The sequence below is a fragment of the Ranitomeya imitator genome, chromosome 5 (assembly GCF_032444005.1).
Source record: "Ranitomeya imitator isolate aRanImi1 chromosome 5, aRanImi1.pri, whole genome shotgun sequence".
In the NCBI taxonomy this organism is placed as follows: Eukaryota; Metazoa; Chordata; class Amphibia; order Anura; family Dendrobatidae; genus Ranitomeya; species Ranitomeya imitator.
Window position 1 is genome coordinate 114,668,508 of NC_091286.1, and position 27,958 is coordinate 114,696,465.

The 27,958-nt window shown below is 42.2% G+C and overlaps 1 protein-coding gene across 1 annotated transcript in view; it reads right to left on the reverse strand.

The window, feature by feature from the left end:
• The window catches only part of CRIM1 (cysteine rich transmembrane BMP regulator 1), a 973,879-nt gene that overhangs the window by 481,524 nt on the left and 464,397 nt on the right, over positions 1–27,958 (reverse strand). The gene's annotated exons all lie outside the window — the stretch shown is intronic.

The window sequence follows — 27,958 nt, forward strand, 5'->3', positions numbered from 1 at the left end:
ACCCGGGTAACCAGGGTAAACATCGGGTTACTAAGTGCAGGGCCGCGCTTAGTAACCCGATATTTACCCTGGTTACCATTGTAAAAGTTAAAAAAAAAAAAAAAAACAACAGTACATACTCACATTCCGATGTCTGTCACGTCCCCCGCCGTCAGCTTCCCGCTCTGACAGTCAGTGCAGGGAAGTTGACGGCAGGGGACGTGACAGACATCGGAATGTGAGTATGTAGTGTTTTTTTTTTTTAATTTTACAATGGTAACCAGGGTAAATATCGGGTTACTAAGCGCGGCCCTGCACTTAGTAGCCCGATGTTTACCCTGGTTACAGGTGAACACATCGCTAGATCGGCGTCACACACACCGATCTAGCGATGACAGCGGGGTGATAAGCGACCAAAAAAAGGTCCTGATCATTCCCCACGACCAACGATCTCCCAGCAGGGGCCTGATCGTTGGTCGCTGTCACACATAACGAGATCGTTAGCGGGATCGTTGCTATGTCACAAAAAGCATGACGTTGCAACAATATCGTTAACAAAATCGTTATGTGTGAAGGTACCTTTAGAGTCTGTCAGCTATAGGAACCTGTTCAGAAGTTACTGACATTTAGGTGGTAATAATACACATTTTCATTTCTGTCATACCACTTTGCATTAATTCCTGTAAAGCACCTGAAGGGTTAAATAAACTACCTGAAAGCAGTTTTCAATATGTCAGGGGGTGCTGTTTTTAAAATGGTATCACGTTTGGGGGTTTACCAATATATGAGACCCCTAAAGTCACTTCAAACCTGGATAGGTCCCTAAAAAATAAATGTAAATTTCCTTGAAAAAAATGAAAAATTGCTGCTACATTTGTAAACCTCCTAAAATGCTAACAAAATAAAACATTTTACAAATGGTGCTGAGGTAAAGCAGACATGTGGGAAATGTTATTTATTAATGGTTTGCTGCGGCATGACCATCTGGATTAAAGAGATAATCATTCAAACTTTGAAAATTGCAATCTTTTTTACATTTTTCTCAAATTTTTGATATTTTTTATAAATAAACACAAAACATACTGACCTAAATTTACCATTGTCATGAAGTATAATGTGTCACGAAATTTTTTTTTAAAAATCACTGGGATTTGTTGAAGCGCCCCAGAGTTATTACCACATAAAGTGACACTGGTCAGATTTCAAAAATTTGGCTCCATCACTAAGGGGTTAAACATCCTACACAGGGATGTCAAACTCAGATACACAGTGGGTCAAAATTAATAACAGCCAACCTTGATATTTTCAACATTAATCACAACAAAAAAAAAAGGAAGGGGGAATTTGTCTAGGGTACGGAGGACCCCAATACTGCATGAGGAGTTAGTGTTGTGGGGATGGTAGATAGCAATATACAGTTGAATGCAAAACAAAGGTGTGATGACTCAAATAGAAGAAAATATAGGGTAGAGAATATCAGAAGTACATGAGCAGCACTGAAACAATAATATTTGCAGAGCCAAGATGGTAGGGAGTTAACAAAAAGGGTCGGTATCTGAATACATAGAGAAAGGATAACAGTGTACAAAAAAACAAAGTGGAGAATACATGTTCAAATGCAGCAAAAAAATAAATCATGGTTTGAGCGCACCAACTCAATGGCATACTGGTGCCCAGTTTGTGAAGGAGATATGGAGTAGTAGGGGCTATGCGCGCTGAGATGTACGGGACAGCACAATGGGACTGCATGAGGATGTAAGGAGAAGAGGAGGGAACTTCTGGCTCAGGTGAATGCGTCATAGTGTGTTACTATGGGGGGTGTTGTAAAAAGCCTTGTAGTAACCAGCAGGGGCGGACATATCATTGGTGCAACCTGTGCGACCGCACAGGGGCCCAAGAAGTGAGGGGGCCCAGTTCTACCTCCAATTTTGCATTTTTAGGACCTCTTCGGCTGTAAAGGGCCCAAATATTGTTCATCCACAGGGGCCCTTGTATATCTGTGTCCACCAGTGGTAACCAGGGTGCGTGTCGGAAAGGAAACAAGGGAGTTCTAGTGGTGCATGCGCTGTCTACTAGCAAACGAGCTCTAGCAGACATCCAGCATTCTCTCATGAGTCAAATATACCGTAATTACATTACGGGCCACAATCTGGCCCGCGGGCCTGGGTTTGGCATCTATGCCCTACAGGGGTAATTCAACTGCAGCCATTTATGGCATAGCACAGTATATGCAAACTTTGCGGTCTTATCATATATCTCCTGATACCTAATTTGACATTCAGGTTCCACAAGATGAACCGATAAAAAAAAGTACTGCCCAAAACAAAATCTTTAAAAAGTACAAAGTACACCATAAAACAATTTACATCAAATTCCCCAAGGTTATGATCATTCACCTTTATTACACAATAATTAAATGTGAAAGTTGAGCACAAAGTTAATACTGGAGACCCAGGAGAGCTTTATTACTTTTTACACCAGAGAACTTGAAGTTCGGTAACATTTTAACAGCTGCTGAATAAACACAACAATTAGGTTCTCTGAGCGTTTTCCACAATGACACCGACAGTTCATCTGAGTTCAGCTGAATAACAGCGAGAGAGAACGATTAAAGTGATTTGTGTGATGGGTTACCTCTAAAATAACATTGCATCCAATAAAGATTTTCTTTTGCATATAAGAGCTGTTTCCCGCCTGTTTCCAGGCTATTTAAAAAGCCTGCGCTCCCAGCAATTCAGCATTGTGGACGCTTGTTGCTCAGTTCGTAAATAGCGGCGTATAATAGAATTGCATAATGTGCGTTTCCCTTTTTTATCAATATCAATCATTGAAGATCGATACCAAACAGAAAATAATAAAAATATGACTATCCATGTGATTTAAGTTGGCTATCAATATGCCATCCCTCAATATGATAAAAGAATGCAAAAAATGGCTTTTATTTACAAGATCTTGTAATTCATCTGGTAGAAAATGGATGGATAGAATTTGAAAATGCTCGTAAAAGCAATGAACTTTCCAATTTGCATCTCATTAAAATTATGTACCATTCCCATGATAATTAAGAAAATTGTAATTATTGCTTATAGCTGGTTGCCCAGGGGGCTGGTTGCCATGCGCAGTACTTACTCTTTTTCTATTGAGCTGGACTGACTGTGCTGCTGGCCCGCACTGTGCGCTCTCTGAAGCTGCTATCTATATGAAGCAGCATTCCCTCTGCAGCACTGAGGCTGGACAGGACTGGGAGGTAACAGTCCTGGGAAACGTCAGCGTTCCCCTAATGCTGCCTGTATATAGCAGCACGGAGAGCGCACAACAGTGCGACAAAGACACTGGTCCACACTGCCCAACTAGCAGGAGGCTGGGGTGGAACGCAGGCCTGCCAAGGAAGCTGGGAACAATCCTGTAAGGGGAATTTGGGGTTACCCTCTATCCTCTTCTTTATGAAAGGTTATTAGAAAAGTAAATAGGTGAGAGTGACATACAAGGGTTTAATCTCTACCATACGTTATGTATCTATTCTCATCCCAACTGGATAATCACTTGCATCTCGGCATCTACATTTCTTCTGCGCATGACCGCAAGTCATGGTAAATGCCATACACCTGCGCATGCACAGACCTGACTTGATGGCTGTGTGACGTCGGCGTGACGTGATTGGTGTGCATGCGCCGCCTTCTTCTACCCAATTGGCCGGCCGCAGACCATATGGTTCTCACATGACCATCGCCATGGACACAAAGGTCCTTGCAGATACCTGTACTAAGGGCGCGTTGGGGACTCTTGCACTTATTTCTTGATAACAATCTTAGCTTCTTCTACTTATGGATAAGAGTATTCCTTAGAATTATTGTGCAAAGTATGCCTACTAGGCTTGATATATTTTCATCATGATGATATTACTACTGAGGCTTGTTTAATCTATCTGTTGTATATATTTACATCAACTTTTGATACATTTTTGCCAACCAGCAATTGTTATCTGTCTGTCTTTTTTTTTAAGAAAAAAAATGCAATGTTACATAATTGTTACTTTTGCAGAAATAAAGCTTACTTTTTTTTTACCATTTAAACTCTGGATATTCCTATTTACAATGCCTCCTCGGCATGGTTGTCTTTCCGGCTTTTTGCATGGTTGTCTTTCCGGCTTTTTGTTACATTCCCATCTATTATGGTGGTTCTATTCACAATCATGCATTTGGGTATTTCTTTGAGAGTAAGAGTATGTATAGCTGTGCTCAAAAGTTTACAGACCCCGGCAGAATTTTGGATTCCTTGGCATTTTTTCAGAGAATAACACCCAAACTTTTTCTCCACTCATGGTTAGTCGTTGGTTGAAGCTATTTATTGGTTTGAATGGCTACTAAAGGTAACAACCTCACCTGTGACCTGTTTGCTTCTTCTGAGATGTTAAGAAGATTTTTATATCCTTTTCAGTGATTAGTTTAGAAAAAACATGTAGATATAAGCATTACAAGGTAAGAAAAAGACAGGAAACGTGACTTTATAAAAGGATATAAATAAGATAATTAAATAAATTCTGTAAAAAGCAAATCAAGGCAGCAAAGATTGAGACAGGGAGACTCATTGCCAGAGAGAGTTAAAATAATCCTAAAATATTCTTTAACTACATAAATAGTAAGAAACTAAAAAATGATAGTGTTGGCCCCCTTAAAAATAGTCTGGGTGAAATGGTGGATGAGGAAAAAGCCAATATGCTAAATGACTTTTTTTCATCAGTATTTACACAAGAAAATCCCATGGCAGACAAAATGACTAGTGATAAAAATTCCCTATTAAATGTCACCTGCTTAACCCAGCAGGAAGTGCGGCAGCGTCTAAAAATCACTAAAATTGACAAATCTCCGGGCCCGGATGGGATCCACCCCCGAGTACTGCAGGAATTAAGTACAGTCATTGATAGACCATTATTTTTAATCTTTAAAGACTCCATTATAACAGGGTCTGTACCACAGGACTGACGTATAGCAAATGTGGTGCCAATATTCAAAAAGGGGACAAAAACTGAACTCGGAAATTATAGGCCAGTAAGCTTAACCTCTACTGTGGGTAAAATCCTGGAGGGCATTATAAGGGATGCTATACTGGAGTATCTGAAGAGGAATAACCTCATGACCCAGTATCAGCACGGGTTTACTAGGGACCGTTCATGTCAGACTAATCTGATCAGCTTCTATGAAGAGGTAAGTTCCGGATTGGACCAAGGGAACCCAGTGGACGTAGTGTATATGGACTTTTCAAAAGCTTTTCATACGGTGCCACACAAAAGGTTGATACATAAAATGAGAATAATGGGGATAGGGGAAAATATGTGCAAGTGGGTTGAGAGCTGGCTCAGGGATAGGAAACAAAGGGTGGTTATTAATGGAGCACACTCGGACTGGGTCGCGGTTAGCAGTGGGGTACCACAGGGGTCAGTATTGGGCCCTCTTCTTTTTAACATATTTATTAATGACCTTGTAGGGGGCATTCAGAGTAGAATTTCAATATTTGCAGATGACACTAAACTCTGCAGGGTAATCAATACAGAGGAGGACAATTTTATATTACAGGATGATTTATGTAAACTAGAAGCTTGGGCTGATAAATGGCAAATGAGCTTTAATGGGGATAAATGTAAGGTCATGCACTTGGGTAGAAGCAATAAGATGTGTAATTATGTGCTTAATTCTAAAACTCTGGGCAAAACCGTCAATGGAAAGACCTGGGAGTATGGGTGGATGACAAACTCATATTCAGTGGCCAGTGTCAGGTAGCTGCTACAAAGGCAAATAAAATAATGGGATGCATTAAAAGAGGCATAGATGCTCATGAGGAGAACATAATTTTACCTCTATACAAGTCACTAGTTCGACCACACTTAGAATACTGTGCACAGTTCTGGTCTCCGGTGTTTAAGAAAGACATAGCTGAACTAGAGCGGGTGCAGAGAAGAGCGACCAAGGTTATTAGAGGACTGGGGGGTCTGCAATACCAAGATAGGTTATTACACTTGGGGCTATTTAGTTTGGAAAAACGAAGACTAAGGGGTGATCTTATTTTAATGTATAAATATGAGGGGACAGTACAAAGACCTTTCTGATAATCTTTTTACTCATAGACCTGAAACAGGGACAAGGGGGCATCCTCTGCGTTTGGAGGAAAAAAGGTTTAAGCATAATAACAGACGCGGACTCTTTACTGTAAGAGCAGTGAGACTATGGAGCTCTCTGCCGTATGATGTTGTAATGAGTGAATCATTACTTAAATTTAAGAGGGGACTGGATGTCTTTCTGGAAAAGTATAATGTTACAGGGTATATACACTAGATTCCTTGATAGGGCGTTGATCCAGGGAACTAGTCTGATTGTCGTATGTGGAGTCGGGAAGGATTTTTTTTCCCCAATGTGGAGCTTACTCTTTGCCACATGGGTTTTTTTTGCCTTCCTCTGGATCAACATGTTAGGGCATGTTAGGTTAGGCTATGGGTTGAACTAGATGGACTTAAGGTACCTTCACACATAACGATATTGTTAACGATATTGTTGCTATTTGTGACGTAGCAACGATATCGTTAATGAAATCGTTATGTGTGACAGCGACCAACGATCAGGCCCCTGCTGGGAGATCGTTGGTCGCTGAATAAAGTCCAGAACTTTATTTCGTCGCTGGACTCCCTGAAGACATCGCTGGATCGGCGTGTGTGACACCGATCCAGCGATGTCTTCACTGGTAACCAGGGTAAACATCGGGTAACTAAGCGCAGGGCCGCGCTTAGTAACCCGATGTTTACCCTGGTTACCATGCTAAAAGTAAAAAAAAACAAACACTAGATACTTACCTACCGCTGTCTGTCCTCCAGCGCTGTGCTCTGCACTCCTCCTGTACTGTCTGTGAGCCGGAAAGCAGAGCGGTGACGTCACCGCTCTGCTTTCCGGCTCACAGACAGTACAGGAGGAGTGCAGAGAAGCAGAGCGCAGCGCTGGAGGACAGACGGCTGTAGGTAAGTATCTAGTGTTTTTTTTTTTTTACTTTTAGCATGGTAACCAGGGTAAACATCGGGTTACTAAGCGCGGCCCTGCGCTTAGTTACCCGATGTTTACCCTGGTTACCGGCATCGTTGGTCGCTGGAGAGCGGTCTGTGTGACAGCTCTCCAGCGACCAAACAGCGACGCTGCAGCGATCCGGATCGTTGTCGGTATCGCTGCAGCGTCGCTAAATGTGAAGGGGCCTTTATAGTCTTCCTTCAACCTGTAACTATGTAACTATGTAAGATATATATTTTCCTTGAAAACAAATACAACAAAGTAAACTAAAAGCTCACAACAAAACATGTAATCCAATAAAATCCTTTCTGGAAAGTCTTTGGTAAGTCAGTAGGAAACTATGAAATAAATTACGCTTGTTATTGAACGCAGGTTCCAAACCTGGCATGTCACCTCTAATTTGGGTCATCAGAGGAAGACTGCTTGTACTGGGGTAACAAACATTAGTACTCCTGTTGCTGCTGCATTAACACAGTTTGGACTTTTGAGCCCCAAAGACTCTGAAAATCAAGCAGTGACCATAGATAACATTAGTTTAGTATATGAAGCTGCCACAATTCTACAAATAGTGCTATAAAAGCAACACTATGACAGCTATATCTAAAAACTACAGTGGCTGTCACGCTTAATAGATGACAGCATAATTGCTCCATGAACATGACAGATCTTACAAACTCCTGATAAAATTTTAATGATAGATGAAATAACAAAGCAACAGATAACATGAGAGTTTGTCATGGAGTAAGCTTTTACGATTATACTTCCTTTTTCGCATTAAACTACCATATGAGTATTAGTAATGATTTTTAAACAGCAGTCAATTCCAGGAAAAATTCTGCGTCTATACACTTGATGTTAAATGTCCGCAAACTACTCATATAACATAACATTAAGGGCATATTATCAATGTTTGTATGTTCTCCCCGTGTTCCAGTGGGATTTCTTTGGGTTCTCCGGTTTCCTCCCACAATCCAAAGACCTACTGATAGGGAATCTAGATTGTGAGCCCCAAAGGGGACAGTGATGATAGTGTGTGCAAAGCGCTGAGGACTATGATAGCGCTAAGTAAGCAAACCATAACAAATAAATAGCGACAAAGCATAAAAGCAACTAGAACCTAAGAACAAGAAGGTAGTTCTCGAGCCTGAATATGCCAGTGCCTATGTGCAAATGTGATATCATGAACCACACTAGTGGCACTATAGTGATGGGAACCGTCCTCTATGGCTTTAGAGACATTGTTCACCAAAAACAAGCTCCTTTCTAGAGGCAGCTCTACCAATGGTGAACCTATGACTGGAGTCTGACTACTGCAAACCACAATCAAGTACTTGGCCATGATTCTAGAGTTTCAGTTGTTCTCTCTTTGGCTATTTGGTTCCCAAGTGGGACTTTGGTATCCTAACATGGCAAATGTTCCACGGTTTTCCCGAGTGACTGATTTCCCTTCATCCTGCAAGGCCATATCGTCTCCTCATTGTGAATTCAAGCCAGAGCACCATAGATCTAGATCTGTGAAACAATTAAATCTTCCTTCCTACCAACTACATGTGAACAAGTAATTCTTCTAAACCAGAAAATCAGAAAAACAGATATTCAGCATTATATGTTAAATAACTTAGCAATTAGCCAAAGAGAGAATATTAAAGATTAATTTCGATATCCTACGGAATGATATCATACTTTTCTACCTTACTTTTCAGAACAGTTTCTTTGTAAATCAGCTACAATTGCTCACTGAATAAATGTAATGCTTCTTTGAAAGTTTAGTTGCTAGAATAAAGTTAAATTTACAAAGGTTTTTAGCTAAACTGAAAAATAAATTCCTGAAAAACATTTTCTTAATGCATTAATATTTTGAATATATATATATATATATATATATATATATATATATATATATAAGTTCTGCTCAACACAGATTGACCGAATATTCTTCACAATGGATTGTATTCACTGTCCGCTAACGAGACTAGCTAACCACAATTTATCTAGAAACATCGGCCTCAAAATTCTAAACTCTGAAATCATAGATAAACTACTAGTGACTTCTAAAAATCTACCCAAGTTACCCGATTTACCACCTTCAGTCCAGCTGTAGGCAGATTTGGCCTCATTGACTCTTTTGGATAGACCTAATGTTCATCTCATCATGGCGGCTATCCAAAGGGCCAACACACAATATAAGAGGAATTTCTCCTTCATTCTACAGTTACAGCACAAAGTTCATTCCCGTGTGATAAAGACCTTAGATGACATAAAGCAGAACTACGAAGCTACGAGGATCCCAATGGACACAATCCAGTCTCAAGCACCTTTCACGCAACGCCCTGTCCACAGCTGGATTGCCAATGGCCAAACACTCCATACTTCCAATAAATCATTCATATCAGAGTGTTAATATACTCTTACAGCTAAATTGACTACAGTTGTCTAAGGCTAACTACACATTAGCATTTCTGTGCGAAGCGTATCATCTGCATGCACAAATGCATGCCAAAATGCATGCTTATACTGCGGTTTTACTCCGCACCATCTTACGCATGACACAAAAAAAAAAACGCTGTGTGTGCATGCATTTTAATCAGTTTGGCATGCGTTTGCGTTGTTTATGAGCATGGTGGAGGTGGTGAAATAATTTCCTGGACATGCACAGTCTGAAGAACGCATGCGTATCGAACGCATGCGCATGCATATCCTTACGTACCAATGAGTTCCCATAGACAGTAATGTATTGTTTTGACCCACTCATCCGCATGCCTGCCCATAATTGATGCCTCAAAAAATGCAGCATGTTGCGTTCGCCGCACACCGCGAAACAACGCTTGCGTACACATCCGCATGCGAACTGATGCAAACGCATGTCCCTGGGTACACAATGTTAAATACAGTTAAGTCGATATATATTTGGACAGAGACAACATTTTTCTAATTTTGGTTATAGACATTACCACAATGAATTTTAAACAAAACAGTTCAGATGCAGTTGAAGTTCAGACTTTCAGCTTTCATTTGAGGGTATCCACAATAAAATTGGATGAAGGGTTTAGGAGTTTCAGCTCCTTAACATGTGCCACCCTGTTTTTAAAGGGGCCAAAAGTAATTGGACAATTGACTCCAAGGCTATTTCATGGACAGGTGTGGGCAATCCCTTTGTTATGTCATTCTCAATTAAGCAGATAAAAGGACTGGAGTTAATTTGAGGTGTGGTGCTTGCATTTGGAAGGTTTTGCTGTGAAGTAAACATGCGGTCAAAGGAGCTCTACATGCAGGTGAAACAAGCCATCCTTAAGCTGCGAAAACAGAAAGAACCATCCGAGAAATTGCTACAATATTAGGAGTGGCAAAATCTACAGTTTGGTACATCCTGAGAAAGAAAGTAAGCACTGGTGAACTCATCAATGCAAAAATACCTGGGCGCGTACAGAAGAAAGCAGTGGTGGATGATCGCAGAATAATCTCCATGGTGAAGAGAAACCCCTTCACAACAGCCGACCAAGTGAACAACACTCTCCAGGAGGTCGGCGTATCAATATCCAAATTTACCATAAAGAGAAGACTGCATGAAAGTAAATACAGAGGGTTCACTGCACGGTGCAAGCCACTCATAAGCATCAAGAATAAAAAGGCTAGACTGGACTTTGGTAAAAAAAAAACATCTAAAAAAGCCAGCACAGTTCTGGAAGAACATTCTTTGGACAGATGAAATCAAGATCAACCTCTACCAGAATGATGGAAAGAGAAAAGTATGGTGAAGGCGTGGTACAGCTCATGCTCCAAAGCATACCACATCATCTGTAAAACACGGCGGAGGCAGTGTGATGGCTTGGGCATGCATGGCTTCCAGTGGCCCTGGGTCACTAGTGTTTATTGATGATGTGACACAGGACAGAAGCAGCTGAATGAATTCTGAGGTATTCAGAGACATACTGTGTGCTCAGATCCAGACAAATGCAGCCAAACTGATTGGTCGTCGTTTCATACTACAGATGGACAATGACCCAAAACATAAAGCCAAAGCAACCCAGGAGTTTATTAAAGCAAAGAAGTGGAATATTCTTGAATGGCCAAGTCAGTCACCTGATCTGAACCCAATTGAACATGCATTTCACTTGATAAAGACTAAACTTCAGACAGAAAGGCCCACAAACAAACAGCAACTGAAAACCACCGCAGTGCAGGCCTGGCAGAGCATCAAAAAGGAGGAAACACAGCGTCTGGTGATGTCCATGAGTTCAAGACTTCAGGCAGTCATTGCCAACAAAGGGTTTTCAACAAAGTACTAGAAATGAACATTTTATTTAAAATTATTGAATCTGTCCAATTACTTTTTGTCCCTTTAAAAACAGGGTGGCACATGTTAAGTAGCTGAAACTCCTAAACCCTTCATTCAATTTTAATGTGGATACCCTCAAACGAAAGCTGAAAGTCTGAACTTCAACTGCATCTGAATTGTTTTGTTTAAAATTCATTGTGATAATGTCTATAACCAAAATTAGAAAAATGTTGTCTCTGTCCAAATATATATGGACTTAACTGTATATGTACACAAGAAACATATGGATCGGTACGCAGGTATATGCTGCGCACACATACGCTAATGTGAACCCGGCCTAACTTAACATTCCTGAATTTACAGCGTTAATATAGGATTTCTATTTTTTATTGTTTTTAGTTGGCCTGGATTTACTGTACATATTGACTTTGTTGAGTGGCCTCCTTTTATGATTCCTCCTATTCCATGTGTTCAGGACCACCATTTTGTTGTTAATTAATTAACTAGTTAATTAATGTTAGGCCACACTCTTAGAATGGTGTTCTAAAAGATTGTGTCGTTGCATGCTTGGCTGGGATTTAAGGTACCGTCACACTAGACGATATCGCTAGCGATCCGTGACGTTGCAGCGTCCTCGCTAGCGATATCGTCCAGTGTGACAGGCAGCAGCGATCAGGATCCTGCTGTGCTGTCGCTGGTCGGGGAAGAAAGTCCAGAACTTTATTTGGTCGCTGGACTCCCCGCAGACATCGCTGAATCGGCGTGTGTGACACCGATTCAGCGATGTCTTCACTGGTAATCAGGGTAAACATCGGGTAACTAAGCGCAGGGCCGCGCTTAGTAACCCGATGTTTACCCTGGTTACCATCCTAAAAGTAAAAAAAAACAAACAGTACATACTTACCTACCGCTGTCTGTCCTCCAGCGCTGTGCTCTGCACTCCTCCTGTACTGGCTGTGAGCGTCGGTCAGCCGGAAAGCAGAGCGGTGACGTCACCGCTCTGCTTTCCGGCCGCTGTGCTCACACAGACAGTACAGGAGGAGTGCAGAGAAGCAGAGCGCCGGGGACAGACAGCGGTAGGTAAGTATGTAGTGTTTGTTTTTTTTTACTTTTAGGATGGTAACCAGGGTAAACATCGGGTTACTAAGCGCGGCCCTGCGCTTAGTTACCCGATGTTTACCCTGGTTACCGGCATCGTTGGTCGCTGGAGAGCTGTCTGTGTGACAGCTCTCCAGCGACCAAACAGCGACGCTGCAGCGATCCGGATCGTTGTCGGTATCGCTGCAGCGTCGCTTAGTGTGACGGTACCTTAACTTTCTCACTCACTTCCCATGATACTACCATCCCATTGCTCCCCCATTCCAGAAGTCTAATCAGTCTTTATGACAACATTACATTTTTTTTGTCAAATTGTTTCGTGAAACAATTTAATGTATTTTAGCTTTCTCAGGCTGCACAAGACTCAATGCCAAATTAAACTTATCCATGCATTTACTTTTACACTACTATCATTCTAGCTCTGTTCCCCTTCAATCATTTTTCTCAGTCTTCTTCCCCATCCTATTTCCAAACTGTTTGTTGTATGTGTCTAAAGCCCCAAAGAAACATAGAAGAGTCATAGGATTGTTATACAATTCCCTCCCGCTTAAAGTAAGCCAATATATTCTATTAAACAATTCTTCAGATTCAAACTTTACATGCATCTTCCGAGCTCACAGGGTTTATATATGTCTGCTATCTAAAACAAATCAAAATAAAAGTTTCAAGCAACTCACTCTTGAGAGACATATCTCTTGTAGCATGGAAACCAACTAAATCTTTCCCTATCCTTACCAAAACTAATTTGGGACAGGCTTGGGTCGATTATATTGAGATTCAGCTTTCTGTACTTCTCTGCACCCCTAACTTTGGGCTTTAGGATTGCAGATCTTCACTGCTTTACCTGCCACCTAAATGCTCTCCTTTTGGATCACTCGTCCCTCATCGACCTTATCTGGTAGTCTTTAGTATAAAGATGAGCTATATGTACAGAATTGAGTACAGTCTTTCTACTAAACACTACAAAATAAAGAGGATGAGGGAGGAATGATCCAAAAGACAGTGTTTATATGTAATAGAAATATAGAATATGTATATATAGGGGGGATGTGTTTCAGTAAATAAAGCTCTGATCATATCTGCAGTACACATGTTCTATAGGGGATTCGAGTGTTACTGCTGCCATTAGTACAGTAGTCTGCAGCCCTATTATTGCTGTCAAAGACTGCGGAAGCCCGATGGAAACTTCATTGACCCCAAGTCAACAGGGTCCGTCAAGATTCATTGGGCTCTGAGTGGAAATAGATCCATCAGAGCTGTCATGTCTCTGCTGTAAAAGAAATGTGTATTAACCCTGATCCTTAACTAGATTTATCTGTATAAGGTTTGATGATATAGAACACCATTTATTCTTCAGTATGTTTAAAAAAAATTGACCTATGAAAGTAAGAATAATGAGGTGTTCCCATAAATGAAATGTATCACCTTTCCCCAGGATAGGTGGTTATTGCCTGATTACTGGGGTTACACCACTGAGACCGCCTACTGTTCACTAGAACTGGGTTTCCGATCCTTCATTCTTATGAGAGGTTGAGTAGAGTGTCATGGTTGTGCACACACTACTCCTCTGTTCAATGTCTATGGGGCTAACAGTGCTATTGATTGCTGAGGACCCCAGAGATAAGACAATAAAGGGAGTCTGTCAGCCTAAACTGACAGTATAAAGTAAGCAGCCTAGCCCTATAAACATTGCACCTTTAGAGTTCTACTTGTTGTCTCCATTCTGCAGAAGCTGCAGTCTAGTCAAATATGCTAATTACTGTGATTGGTGCACCCTTGGTGTGGCCAAGTGGCTCAGTGCACAGTTCCACCCATTGGCTTTGCATGCCGACGCCTCCCTCACTGGTGATTGACAGCACTAGCTTGGCTGCAGTGAGCATTGTCTGCAGGGAAAACTCAAGCCAGCAATGTCAATCACCAGTTAGGGAAGTGGGGGCATGCAATATCAATGGACATAATGGTACACGGAGCACCCTAATTAGCATATTTAATGAGGCAGCGATTAGAACTCCAAGGACTCATTCAGACTCCGTGTCTCACGTATGAGTTCTATCCATGTTTTTTGAGGAGCGAATAGTCTGCAGTAAAACATAGAAACCTATCCGATGTTGATGCTAGTGACGGATCAAACAGCCCTCAGAAGCTATACATGTGCAATTTGGGTGCTGTACTATTTTCATGTTTGTTTGATAAAAGCATAAATAAAATTTCTCAGATACAAAAAAAATTTAAAACCAGTGAAACTCTGAAGGTGAAAACCGAAGCAGTGACCAAACATCAATGAAAATGTGCAAAAATAATGATAAAAATAAGTCCATTTTTGCGCATGAGAAATGAGGCCTGAAGGGGATAGAAACTGTAAAAAGCTATATGATTAGTGTATGCTGTCAGGTTGGACTGAAAGATTCCCTTTAAAGGGAATCTGTCACCAGGCTTTTGCTTCCTCATTTGAGAGCAGCATTAGTTTTCTGCTGGGGACGTGGTCAGACCAGTGCTCACATGAGCAGTAGTCCAGGCAGGCATAATCCCCTGATGATAAAACATTTATTGCATTGAAACAACAGCACACAGTATAATAAGTGACACATCTCTGAAATCAGTGTATCAGCCCCTACCTCATGCTGCCAACTGATTAAATAGCAAAAACCTGCTGACATATTCCCTTTAATCACTTATGCGATGGATAGGTGAAAAATGTCATTAATTGGAAAATTCATCTAAAGAACTGCATTTCCAGAGCTGGGTTTAGAGTACAGCTGGATATCACTGAACGCAGGAAACAAGCTTGTCAGGAGACATATTCTTTAGTGATCTACCATACTCAGCTTTGCACGGGTCTATTTATTTTAACTGTTTGCTGTTTGTGTGTGGCTAAAAATGTAATTTGCTACTGATATGAAGCCAACCTATCTGACTTATCTGTAAAAATGTCATGCCTTTCTAGTGGAGTCCTGAAGTGTTTGCTTTTATATTCCCTTTTATTTCAAATATAATGAGAAAGGTAGGTCCTCAAGAGTTGAAACTCTTAAATTACCGTAATCTTTCCTTTTGCATTACTTTTTTTTGCAACTACACTGCTCAAAAAAAAAAAAATAAAGGGAACATTAAAACAACAGAATGTAACTCCAAGTAAATCAAACTTCTGTGAAATTAAACTGACCACTTAGGAAGCAACACTGTTTGACAATCAATTTCACATGCTGTTGTGCAAATGAAACAGACAAGAGATGGCAATTATTGGCAATAGTCAAGACACACTCAAAAAAGGAGTGGTTCTGCAGGTGGGGACCACATCTCAGTACCAATGCTTTCTGACTGATGTTTTAGTCACTTTTGAATGTTGGTTGTGCTTTCACACTCGTAGCATGAGACAGACTCTACAACCCACACAAGTGGCTCAGGTAGTTCAGCTCATCCAGGATGGCACATCAATGCGAGCTGTGGCAAGAAGGCTTGCTGTGTCTGCCAGCGTAGTGCCCAGAGGCCGGAGGTGCTACCAGGATACAGGACAGTACCCCAGGAGACGTGGAGGAGGCCGTAGGAGGGCAACAATCCAGCAGCAGGTCGGCTACTCCAGCATTTGTGCAAGGAGGAACAGGAGGAGCACTGCCAGAGCCCTGCAAAATGACCTCCAGCAGGCCACAAATGTTCATGTGTCTGCACAAACGGTTAGAAACCGACTCCATGAGGATGGTCGAGTGCCCAACGTCCACAGATAGGGGTTGTGTTCACAGCCCAACACTGGGCAGGACACTTGGCATTTGTCACAGAACACCAGGATTGGCAAATTCGCCACTGGCACCCTGTGCTCTTCACATATGAAAGCAGGTTCACACTAAGCACTTGTGACAGACATGACCGAGTCTGGAGATGCCCTGGAGAGAGATCTGGTGCCTGCAACATCCTTCAGCATGACGGGTTTGGCAGTGGGTCAGTAATGGTGTGAGTTGGCATTTCTTTGGAGGGCTGCACAGCCCTCCATGTGCTCGCCAGAGGTAGCCTGACTGCCATTAGGTACCGAGATGAGATCCTCACACCCCTTGTGAGAACATATGCTGGTGCGGATGGCCCTGTGTTCCTCCCAATGCAGATAATGCCAGACCTCATGTGGCTGGAGTGTGTCAGCAGTTATTGCAAGATGAAGGCATTGAAGCTATGGACTAGCCCACCCGTTCCCCAGACCTGAATCCGATTGAACACACCTGGGACGTCATGTCTCGCACCATCCACCAACATCACGTTGCACCACAGACTGTCCAGGAGTTGGCAGATGCTTTAGTCCAGGTCTGGGAGGAAATCCCTCAGGAGACCATCTGCCGCCTCATCAGGAGCATGCCCAGGCGTTGTAGGGAGATCATACAGGCACGTGGAGGCCACACACGCTACTGAGCATCATTTCATTGTCTTGAGGCATTTCCACTGACGTTGGATCCGGCTGTTATTTGATTTTCCACTTTGATTTTGAGTATCATTCCAAATTCAGACCTCCATGGGATATTAGTTTTTATTTACATTGATCATTTTTATGTTTTATTCTCCCCAACGCATTGGACTATGTAATGAATAAAGATTTGCCACTGGAATATTTAATTCAGTGATATCTAGGATGTGCGATTTTAGTGTTCCCTTTATTTTTTTGAGCAGTGTATGTAAACAAAGGTAGGTCCAAGAGAGCTAAAAATCAGGTTGCATTTTTATTTATTTTTTTGGCGAACATGTTGAAAACCTTGCAAAATGTCTGATTTACTATGTGGCAAATTTGGGGAAAATTGATGCAGTCATTTGGCCGTACATAAAGAACAGGCATCAGACATTAATTTTTTATATATACAGCGATAAACGGATCCAATTACCCAAATGCTATTCATAACTTAGCAATAAAAGCTTAGAGTTTTGTGTGTTTTATTTGACAGACCTATGTTTTAGAAGATTACACAGATCGACATGTTTCTTGAGGCAGCACGGTGGCTCCGTGGATAGCACTGCAGCCTTGCACCATCTGCAAGGAGTTTGCGTGTTCTCCCCGTGTTTGCGTGGGTTTCCTCTGGGCACTCCGGTTTCCTCCCACATTCCAGACATACTGATAGGGAATTTAGATTGTGAGCCCCATCGGGGACAGTAATGATAATGTGTGCAAACTGTAAAGCGCTGCGGAATATGCTAGTGCTATATAAAAATAAAGATTATTATTATTAAATAAAAATCTCATTTTGAGAAATTTTAATCTCCATAATCGATTCTGATGCCATACATTCTAACAAGAATAGATCTTGGAGCGGTGTGAAGACTGCACGACAGTTTCCTACAAACCTGTGCACAATACATTACACAACTGTGCAAATTCTAAAGATACAGTATGATGCATCTGTCTACAAATCCTATAAAAGAGAAGCCATTCTGTTTACCTTAGCGCGGTGAAAGAAAGGAATGGATGGTGGTGTATTTACTGACGATCGGAAGATTTTCATCACAGTGAAAAATGTATACTATTAAATTTGGAGTGGGAAAGCATTGCCGTCTTCCCGTGACTCCAACCAGTTAAAACGCATGGTTGCTACCATCTATTCCAAATGATGAATGTCAATTCATTTTCTGGTGACTGGACAGGTGCTAGACAAGATATATGTTCCAGAGACCACACTTTTAGTTAAACCTTTGCAGAAAGATGGACGAGCATGTACAGCAATGTGTCCTCCTATACTGTCCCCTAAATAACTGAAGCTGCCAGTGACTGTAATAGGGCTGTGTATCTCACATATGGGATCCAGTATGTTGCAGGGTATTTCTTTGGAAAAATATAAAAAAGCTATAAATGATTGTGGGAGGAGGATAGGGCTGTCATCCAGCAGGATGGCTTTTCATCCTCTCTTGTTTAGCATTGTTTCTCTCAGTTTCACGGTACGACATAACACGTTTTAGAAGCAAATAATTGTTCATCTTAACCATGGAGGCGATAAGAAAGTGAGGATAACACTACAAGCAAAGGAGACGTGAACACTGGATGCTTCCTGGATGAGCTTTAGGTCTTCTTCTTGTGTAATGACATCATGCAGTAAAAAACCTTCACCCTTCCTGCCCAACGACCATACAGTTTGTGCTTAATAAAGTAATTGTGCACCATAGTGATGGAGCCAGTACAGAAGCGCAGCATCGTTAGTTTGTATTATACAGTCGTCATTACGTGTAAATGGCCAGGATAAAGAATAACTCTGATCCTGTAGGATTTACTTCATGATCATAGAAGTCTGACCACTGGAACGTCTGTAATCCCAATAACTAAAGAAGTTAGGGCACTTCTTTAAGGATGTTGAGTCACCTACGCATTTAAAGAGGCCAAAACAGTCCCTTTCTCAGGATGAAAAAACCCCACCAGTAAACTGTTCCCATTTCTGTCATTTGACTTATGATAAGGTTTTAATACTAGAGGTTAGGCCCATTCCGAATAGGGTCACCTTGACGTGATGGGATGGCTTTTATATTTTTTTAATCAAAATTATGTACTAAGTACCCTTTGTTATTTTCATGCACTATTGCTACTTATTTACTCTACTTATTGCGGGGTATTTGCTCATTTTGTTATTATGTTAGGTTCTATCTGTTTCATGGCCAGTGTGAACATGCGCCGACACGCTGCATGCACACCAACTTATATTCTGGTTCATCTCTTTAGGTTTTTGATACAGTAACACAGGTTGGTTCATGCAGAAATAGGTACATAAAAAGGGTACAAAAGGTTTATGTTAACAAATACAAAAGTATGATTTACTTAAAAAGATGAATATGCAGTATATAAAGGTAAAAACACACTGCACATATGGTGAGGGCTGTGAATATACATTATGATTTAGAACACTGTACTTTCTATAATGATCAGGGTCCTGATACAAGTGATTATTACAATAATTTGGGGGTTATAGATATTGAACAGATACATAAGTCATAAATATGGATTGCAGCAAATGAGTAATTTTAACCCCTTCATAACCCAGCCTATTTTGACCTTAATGACTTGGCCGTTTTTTGCAATTCTGACCAGTGTCCCTTTATGAGGTAATAACTCAGGAACGCTTCAACGGATCCTAGCGGTTCTGAGATTGTTTTTTCGTGACATATTGGGCTTCATGTTAGTGGTAAATTTAGGTCAATAAATTATGCGTTTATTTGTGATAAAAACGGAAATGTGTAGAAAATTTCGCAATTTTCACAATTTGAATTTTTATTCTGTTAAACCAGAGAGTTATGTGACACAAAATAGTTAATACATAACATTTCCCACATGTATACTTTACATCAGCACAATTTTGGAAACAAAATTTTTTTTTGCTAGGAAGTTATAAGGGTTAAAATTTGACCAGCGATTTCTCATTTTTACAACGAAATTTACAAAACCATTTTTTTTAGGGACCACCTCACATTTGAAGTCAGTTTACGGGGTCTATATGGCTGAAAATACCCAAAAGTGACACCATTCTAAAAACTGCAACCCTCAAGGTGCATAAAACCACATTCAAGAAGTTTATTAACCCTTCAGGTGCTTCACAGCAGCAGAAGCAACATGGAAGGAAAAAATGAACATTTAACTTTTTAGTCACAAAAATTATCTTTTAGCAACAATTTTTTTGATTTCACAATGGTAAAAGGAGAAACTGAACCACGAAAGTTGTTGTCCAATTTGTCCTGATTACGCTGATACCTCATATGTAGGGGTAAACCAAAGTTTGGGCGCACGGCAGGGCTTGGAAGGGAAGGAGCGCCATTTGACTTTTTGAATGAAAAATTGGCTCCACTTTTTAGCGGACACCATGTCACGTTTGGAGAGCCCCCGTGTGCCTAAAAATTGGAGCTCCCCCACAAGTGACCCCATTTTGGAAACTAGACACCCCAAGGAACTTATCTAGATGCATAGTGAGCAATTTGAACCCCCAGGTTCTTCACAAATTGATCCGTAAAAATGAAAAAGTACTTTTTTTTCACAAAAAAATTCTTTTAGCCTTATTTTTTTTCATTTTCACATGGGCAACAGGATAAAATGGATCCTAAAATTTGTTGGGCAATTTCTCCTTAGTACACCGATACCTCATATGTGGGGGTAAACCACTGTTTGGGCACATGGTAAGGCTCGGAAGGGAAGGAGCGCCATTTGACTTTTTGAATGAAAAATTATATCCATCGTTAGCGGACACCATGTCGCGTTTGGAGAGCCCCTGTGTGCCTAAACATTGGAGCTCCCCCACAAGTGACCCCATTTTGGAAACTAGACCCCCCAAGGAACTTATCTAGATGCCTAGTGAGCACTTTAACCCCTCAGGTGCTTCACAAATTGATCTGTAAAAATGAAAAAGTACTTTTTTTTCACAAAAAATTTCTTTTCGCCTCAATTTTTTCATTTTCACATGGGCAATAGGATAAAATGGATCCTAAAATTTGTTGGGCAATTTCTCCCGAGTACGCCGATACCTCATATGTGGGGGTAAACCACTGTTTGGGCACATGGCAGGGCTCGGAAGGGAAGGCACGCCATTTGGCTTTTTAAATGGAAAATTAGCTCCAATCATTAGCGGACACCATGTCACGTTTGGAGAGCCCTTGTGTGCCTAAACATTGGAGATCCCCCACAAATGACCGCATTTTGGAAACTAGACCCCCAAAGGAACTTATCTAGATGTGTGGTGAGGACTTTGAGCCCCCAAGTGCTTCACAGAAGTTTATAACGCAGAGCCATGAAAATAAAATAAAAAATTATTTTCTCAAAAATGATCTTTTAGCCTGCAATTTTTTATTTTCCCAAGAGTAACAGGAGAAATTTGACCCCAAAAGTTGTTGTCCAGTTTCTCATGAGTACGGTGATACCCAATATGTGGGGGTAAACCACTGTTTGGGCACATGCCGGGGCTCGGAAGTGAAGTAGTGACGTTTTGAAATGCAGACTTTGATGGAATGCTCTGCGGGCGTCACGTTGCGTTTGCAGAGCCCCTGATGTGTCTAAACAGTAGAAACCCCCAACAAGTGACCCCATTTTGGAAACTAGACCCCGAAAGGAACTTATCTAGATGTGTGGTGAGCACTTTGAACCCCCAAGTGCTTCACAGAAGTTTATAACGCAGAGCCGTGAAAATAATAAATACGTTTTCTTTCCTCAAAAATAATTATTTAGCCCAGAATTTTTTATTTTCCCAAGGGTTACAGGAGAAATTGGACCCCAAAAGTTGTTGTCCAGTTTCTCCTGAGTAGGCTGATACCCCATGTGTGGGGGTAAACCACTGTTTGGGCACACGTCGGGGCTCAGAAGTGAAGTAGTGACTTTTAAAATGCAGACTTTGATGGAATGGTCTGCGGGTGTCACGTTGCGTTTGCAGAGCCCCTGGTGTGCCTAAACAATAGAAACCCCCCACAAGTGACCCCATTTTAGAAACTAGACCCCCCAAGGAACTTATCTAGATATGTGGTGAGCACTTTGAACCCCCAAGTGCTTCACAGACGTTTACAATGCAGAGCCGTGAAAATAAAAAATCATTTTTCTTTCCTCAAACATGATGTTTTAGCAAGCATTTTTTTATTTTCACAAGGGTAAAAGGAGAAATTGGACCCCAATAATTGTTGCGCAGTTTGTCCTGAGTATGCTGGTACCCCATATGTGGGGGTAAACCACTGTTTGGGCACGTCGGGGCTCGGAAGTGAGGGAGCACCATTTGACTTTTTGAATACAAGATTGGCTGGAATCAATGGTGGCGCCATGTTGCGTTTGGAGACCCCTGATGTGCCTAAACAGTGGAAACCCCTCAATTCTACCTCCAACACTAACCCCAACACACCCCTAACCCTAATCCCAACTGTAGCCATAACCCTAATCACAACCCTAACCGCAACACACCCCTAACCACAACCCTAACCCCAACACACCCCTAACCCTAATCCCAACTGTAGCCATAACCCTAACCACAACCCTAACCACAACCCTAATTGCAACCCTAACCCAAAGGCTATGTGCCCACGTTGCGGATTCGTGTGAGATTTTTCAGCATCATTTTTGAAAAATCCGCGGGTAAAAGGCACTGCATTTTACCTGCGGATTTACCGTGGATTTCCAGTGTTTTTTGTGCGGATTTCACCTGCGGATTCCTATTGAGGAACAGGTGTAAAACGCCGCGGAATCCGCACAAAGAATTGACATGCTGCGGAAAATACAACGCAGCGTTTCCGCGCGGTATTTTCCGCACCATGGGCACAGCGGATTTGGTTTTCCATAGGTATACTTGGTACTGTAAACCTGATGGAACACTGCTGCAGATCTGCAGCCAAATCCGCACCGTGTGCACATGGCCTAATTCTAAAGGTATGTGCACACGCTGCGGAAAACGCTGCGGATCCGCAGCAGTTTCCCATGAGTTTACAGTTCAATGTAAACCTATGGAAAACAAAAATCGCTGTACACATGCTGCAGAAAAACTGCATGGAAACGCAGCGGTTTACATTCCACAGCATGTCGCTTCTTTCTGCGGATTCCACAGCGGTTTTACAACTGCTCCAATAGAAAATCGCAGTTGTAAAACTGCAGTGAAATGCGCAGAAAAACCGCGGTAAATCTGCCATAAATCTGCAGCGGTTTAGCACTGCGGATTTATCAAATCCGCAGCGGAAAAATCCGCAGAGGACCAGAATACGTGTGCACATACCGAAACCCTAACCCTAACCCTACCCCTAACCCTACTAACCCTACCCCTAACTTAGTGGAAGAAAAAAAAAAAAATCTTTATTTTATTATTGTCCCTACCTATGGGGGTGACAAAGGGGGGGGTCATTCAGTATTTTTTTTATTTTGATCACTGCGATAGGTTTTATCGCAGTGATCAAAATGCACTTGAAACGAATCTGCCGGCCGGCAGATTCGGCGGGCGCACTGCGCATGCGCCCGCCATTTTGGAAGATGGCGGCGCCCAGGAAAGAAGACGGACGGACCACGGGAGGCTCAGTAAGTATGATGGGGTGGGGGGGAGCACGGGGGGGTGGATTGGAGCATTGGGGGGTAAATTGGAGCACGGGGGGTGGATCGGAGCACAGGGGGGTGCATTGGAGCATCGGGGGGTGGATCGGACTGCAGGGGGGGTGGATCGGAGTGCAGGGAGGGGTGGTTAGAGCACGGGGGGGTGATTGGAGCACGGGGGTGAGCGGACAAGAGCACGGGGGGGGAGCGGACAGGAGGACGGAGGGGAGCGGAGCAGTGTAAAGGAGAGATCGGAGGGATGGGGGGCGATCGGTGGGGTGGGGTGGGGGCACATCAATGTTTCCAGCCATGGCTGATGATATTGCAGCATCGGCCATGGCTGGATTGTAATATTTCACCAGTTATATAGGTGAAATATTACAAATCGCTCTGATTGGCAGTTTCACTTTCAACAGCCAATCAGAGCGATCGTAGCCACGGGGGGGTGAAGCCACCCCCCCTGGGCTAAACTACAACTCCCCCTGTCCCTGCAGATCGGGTGAAATGGGAGTTAACCCTTTCACCAAATCTGCAGGGACGCGATCATTCTGTGACACAGCATATGCGTCACAGGTCGGATTGGCACCGACTTTCATGACGCATACGCTGTGTCACAGGTCGGGAAGGGGTTAAAAATAAAAGCTTATTATGATATGGATAAATGGAGTGGAGCCACAACACTCATCATGGACCTGTTGGATGTAGTAATAGGGAAGCAAAAAAACAATCAGCAACTTCAGTGTAGAAGAATGGTTACAAAAGATCCCTATTGGTAACATAAATAGATAATAAATCAAGCGGAACAATGACTCCTGTCAATAAATAATAAATCAACCAAGGTCCATGATGGGAGTTACTGTTCTGCTCGATTTATTATTTATTCATGTTACTAATAGTGATATTTTGTAACCATTCTTCTCTCCGTTAGTAGCTAGTTGTTTTTTATTTCTTCCCTTTTGCAACCTAATCCAACAAGTCCATGATGGGCATTGTTGCTCTGCTCCGTTTATAATATAATATTTAATATCATGCATTTTTTTTTCAATTTACCCATTTGGTATAAACCATCTTCATTACTATATACTTACTATAAAATACTAGGTATCTGTCTAATATACTGTAAATAGTAGTTATCACTGTATCAGGTAGGATAAGAAAAAAAAATATGCAAATACTTTGGGATCACCATATAAACGTAACGTTTTTATACAAAAATTACATTTATATGGTGATCACATAGAACTTGCATACTTCTTTTTTCTCATCCCACCTTTTGTCTTTTGCGTATGTGCTGGGCAGATCCCAATTACCGGTATTTGGGGGTGCCCTCATACATCTCTTCTACTAATCACTTCTATCAGGACCCCTGAACCTTATAGAAAGTGGAACGTTCTACATGATAATTTACACCTACAGCGCCCACCATATGTGCAGTGCTTTACCTTCTAAGTGTATTCATGTTTTTAATTAATATCACACTTTTCCCTTTGTTTGTTCTCTTTGCTCATTAACATAACCCCGCTCATTCCTTTGAACATACGACTTTCATAAAAGCCTTTTGGTCCTCCTTTTATGTATTTACACATTTGTTATCCTGTTTTTTTGCATATTGGCGTTTCTTCATTATGAGGAAGAGACTGTTACGACCCCATAATGTGTAAATGACTCCCCACCCTTAAAGGGAACCTGTCACCAGGTTTTCCCAATGTAAATTAAGCCATCACCTTTAACTGCACCTTTACAGTAGTCCATTGACCTGTATCCATGCCCCCGATTACCTCTGCAAATGCCCCAAAATATCTTTTATACATCTGCTCGGGCGCTAACTTCACCCCTCAATAAGTGCTGGCGCATTGCAGAACTATGTTCTGCCCTTAGGATAAAGCAAAGAGTGCCTGCGCAGGCCTGTTCTTACATTGCGCAGGGGCAAGTTTCGCAGTGTTCTGTGTATGACATATGGCGCATCATCCTCATCAATCAAGCCTAGAGGACAGCAGCTCTGGCGACTTAGGAAGTGCAGATGAAGTAAAAAGACCGGGCTGTTTTTGGCATATGAAGTTGTGAGCTTAGATACAGACTGATGCGCTGCAATAATAAAGCAATTAATCGTAGCGGTCTTGGAAACCATGGTTCCCTTTAATATTAAGTCCATATTATGGAACTGGTGTCCCCCTTTTTAACAGGAGAAGCAAATGTAAAAAGTATCTCTTGTGGGGACAACTTGACATTCCTGGGGTCCGATGTGTAATCTGAAATTGGTCTTGTCACCTGCCATGGACCTCCTAACGTAACAGAGGGGCATTTAGCCCTATTTCCTCCGGTGCGTCCCCCTAAATGCTAAACCCTGTGTCTTGTAGAAGAAGAGATATACTTTTATTGTGTCCTGACTTACTGCCTATGAGGACACCATGGAAAACCTGCCATCCGCACGGCCTCTGAGTTATAGGATGCTGCACTTCTCTCCAGTTGGGCTGAAGTTGAAAAGTTATTAAACATACCTACTGAACTATGAAGAGACCGTAAAAATATCAGGACATGAAATGACATGTCTTTTTCTTTACTGCAAATCCAATATACATTACTAAGTGGGCTGTGCTCTAATTGCTGCAGTTTATGTGGATCCCTTCCCTGTCCTCCTCCTTCCTCCCTACAGAATCCCTGTTCTCTTCCTCCTAACCATCAGGCGTTAGATTTACCGGCCAGTCGTATCTTAAACTCTCCCCGGAGCTTCTGTTTCAGCATGTTATGAAATTAGGCTATTAACAGCCCGGTTATAAATCTGTCTCCGAGATGATTAATGTGTTGCAAAATCTCTCAACTTGATTATTTTGGATTACATGTGAGCTACAAGCAGTTTCCTTTCACTGTTAAACAGAAAACACAATGCCAATGAATTATCCCTAATTTGTTTCTTGACTGTTCCCGTTACTCATTTTTTTGCCTGGGTTGTGTGAAGCGGAAATGTTTTTTTTTCCCCTCCCCCTGCGATTGCAAATTCAAGCTTGCACGTTTGAGGAGCGGTGGCGATTTACCTACTTATTAGCCCCCATGCCAACTCTGCCCTTATTCATCAGGATTTAGCCGTTAATAACATGTAAAGCCCGCTCTTACTATTCTGTCACACTGCTCCGTGACGATTATGCGCCTGGATTTTTGCCAGCGCTCTTTCCATTAAGAAGGAAAATTGCTGGGAAACAAAAAAAAAATGTTATTTAAAAAGTTTTTTTTTTATTTCTTACTTTCTACCTGACTAGTTTCAAAGCTTTTAATGGACGTTTAGCAATTTTTGTATTATCGCTATACATATTGCTTTAAAGGTTTTAGCTATTTATCTCCCAAGACGTAGGTGATAAAGGTAAACAGACAGATGAGGAGACTTAAGGTACCTTCACACTCAACGCTATCGCTAGCGATCCGTGACGTTGCAGCGTCCTGGCTAGCGATATCGTTGAGTTTGACAGGCAGCAGCGATCAGGCCCCTGCTGTGCCATTGTTGGTCGGAGCAGAAAGTCCAGAACTTTATTTCGTCGCTGGACCTCCCGCAGACATCGCTGGATCGGCGTGTGTGACGCCGATTCAGCGATGTCTTCACTGGTAACCAGGGTAAACATCGGGTTACTAAGCGCATGGCCGCACTTAGTAACCCGATGTTTACCCTGGTTACCAGCGTAAACGTAAAAAAAAAAAAACACTAAATACTTACATTCCGGTGTCTGTCCCCCGGCGCTGTGCTTCTCTGCACTGTGTAAGCGCCGGCCGGAAAGCAGAGCACAGCGGTGACTTCACCGATCTGCTTTACGGCTGGCGCTCACAGTCAGTGCAGAGAAGCACAGCGCCGGGGGACAGACACCGGAAGGTAAGTATGTAGTGTTTGTTTTTTTTTACGTTTACGCTAGTAACCAGGGTAAACATCGGATTACTAAGCGCGGCCCTGCGCTTAGTAACCCGATGTTTACCCTGGTTACCAGGGGACCGGAATCGTTGGCGCTGGAGCGCTGTCTGTGTGACAGCTCTCCAGCGACCAAACAGCGACGCTGCAGCGATCGGGATCGTTGTCTGGATCGCTGCAGCGTTGTTAAATGTGACGGTACCTTTACATCGAGGCAGGACTAAGACTCAGGACAAGTCCTAAAGGGGCTCTTAAATTATACCACACCACAGCTTTTTGTGTACTCTGTCTATTCACAGATCAGAGGAGAGGTATTGTTGGACAACTTGGCACAAGTAAGATAGTATGGCAGTGATAATCTCCTGGTGATAAAACATTCATTATAAGGCTGGGATCACACATGCAAGAAACACATCCGTGTCTCGCATGTGAAATCCAAGCTCTGGCGCCGGCACTCCGGAGCGGAGCGTGCGGCTCCATGTGTTGCTATGTGGTCGCACGCTCCGCTCCACAGTGCCGGCGCCAGAGCTTGGATTTCACATGCGAGACACGGACGTGTTTCTTGCATGTGTGATCCTGGCCTAAGGAAACAACAGCGCACAGCCTAATAAGTGTTACATCCCTGAAATCAGTGTCTTAGCCCCTACCTCATGCTGTCCTCAGATTACATAGCAAAAGCCTGCTCTCAG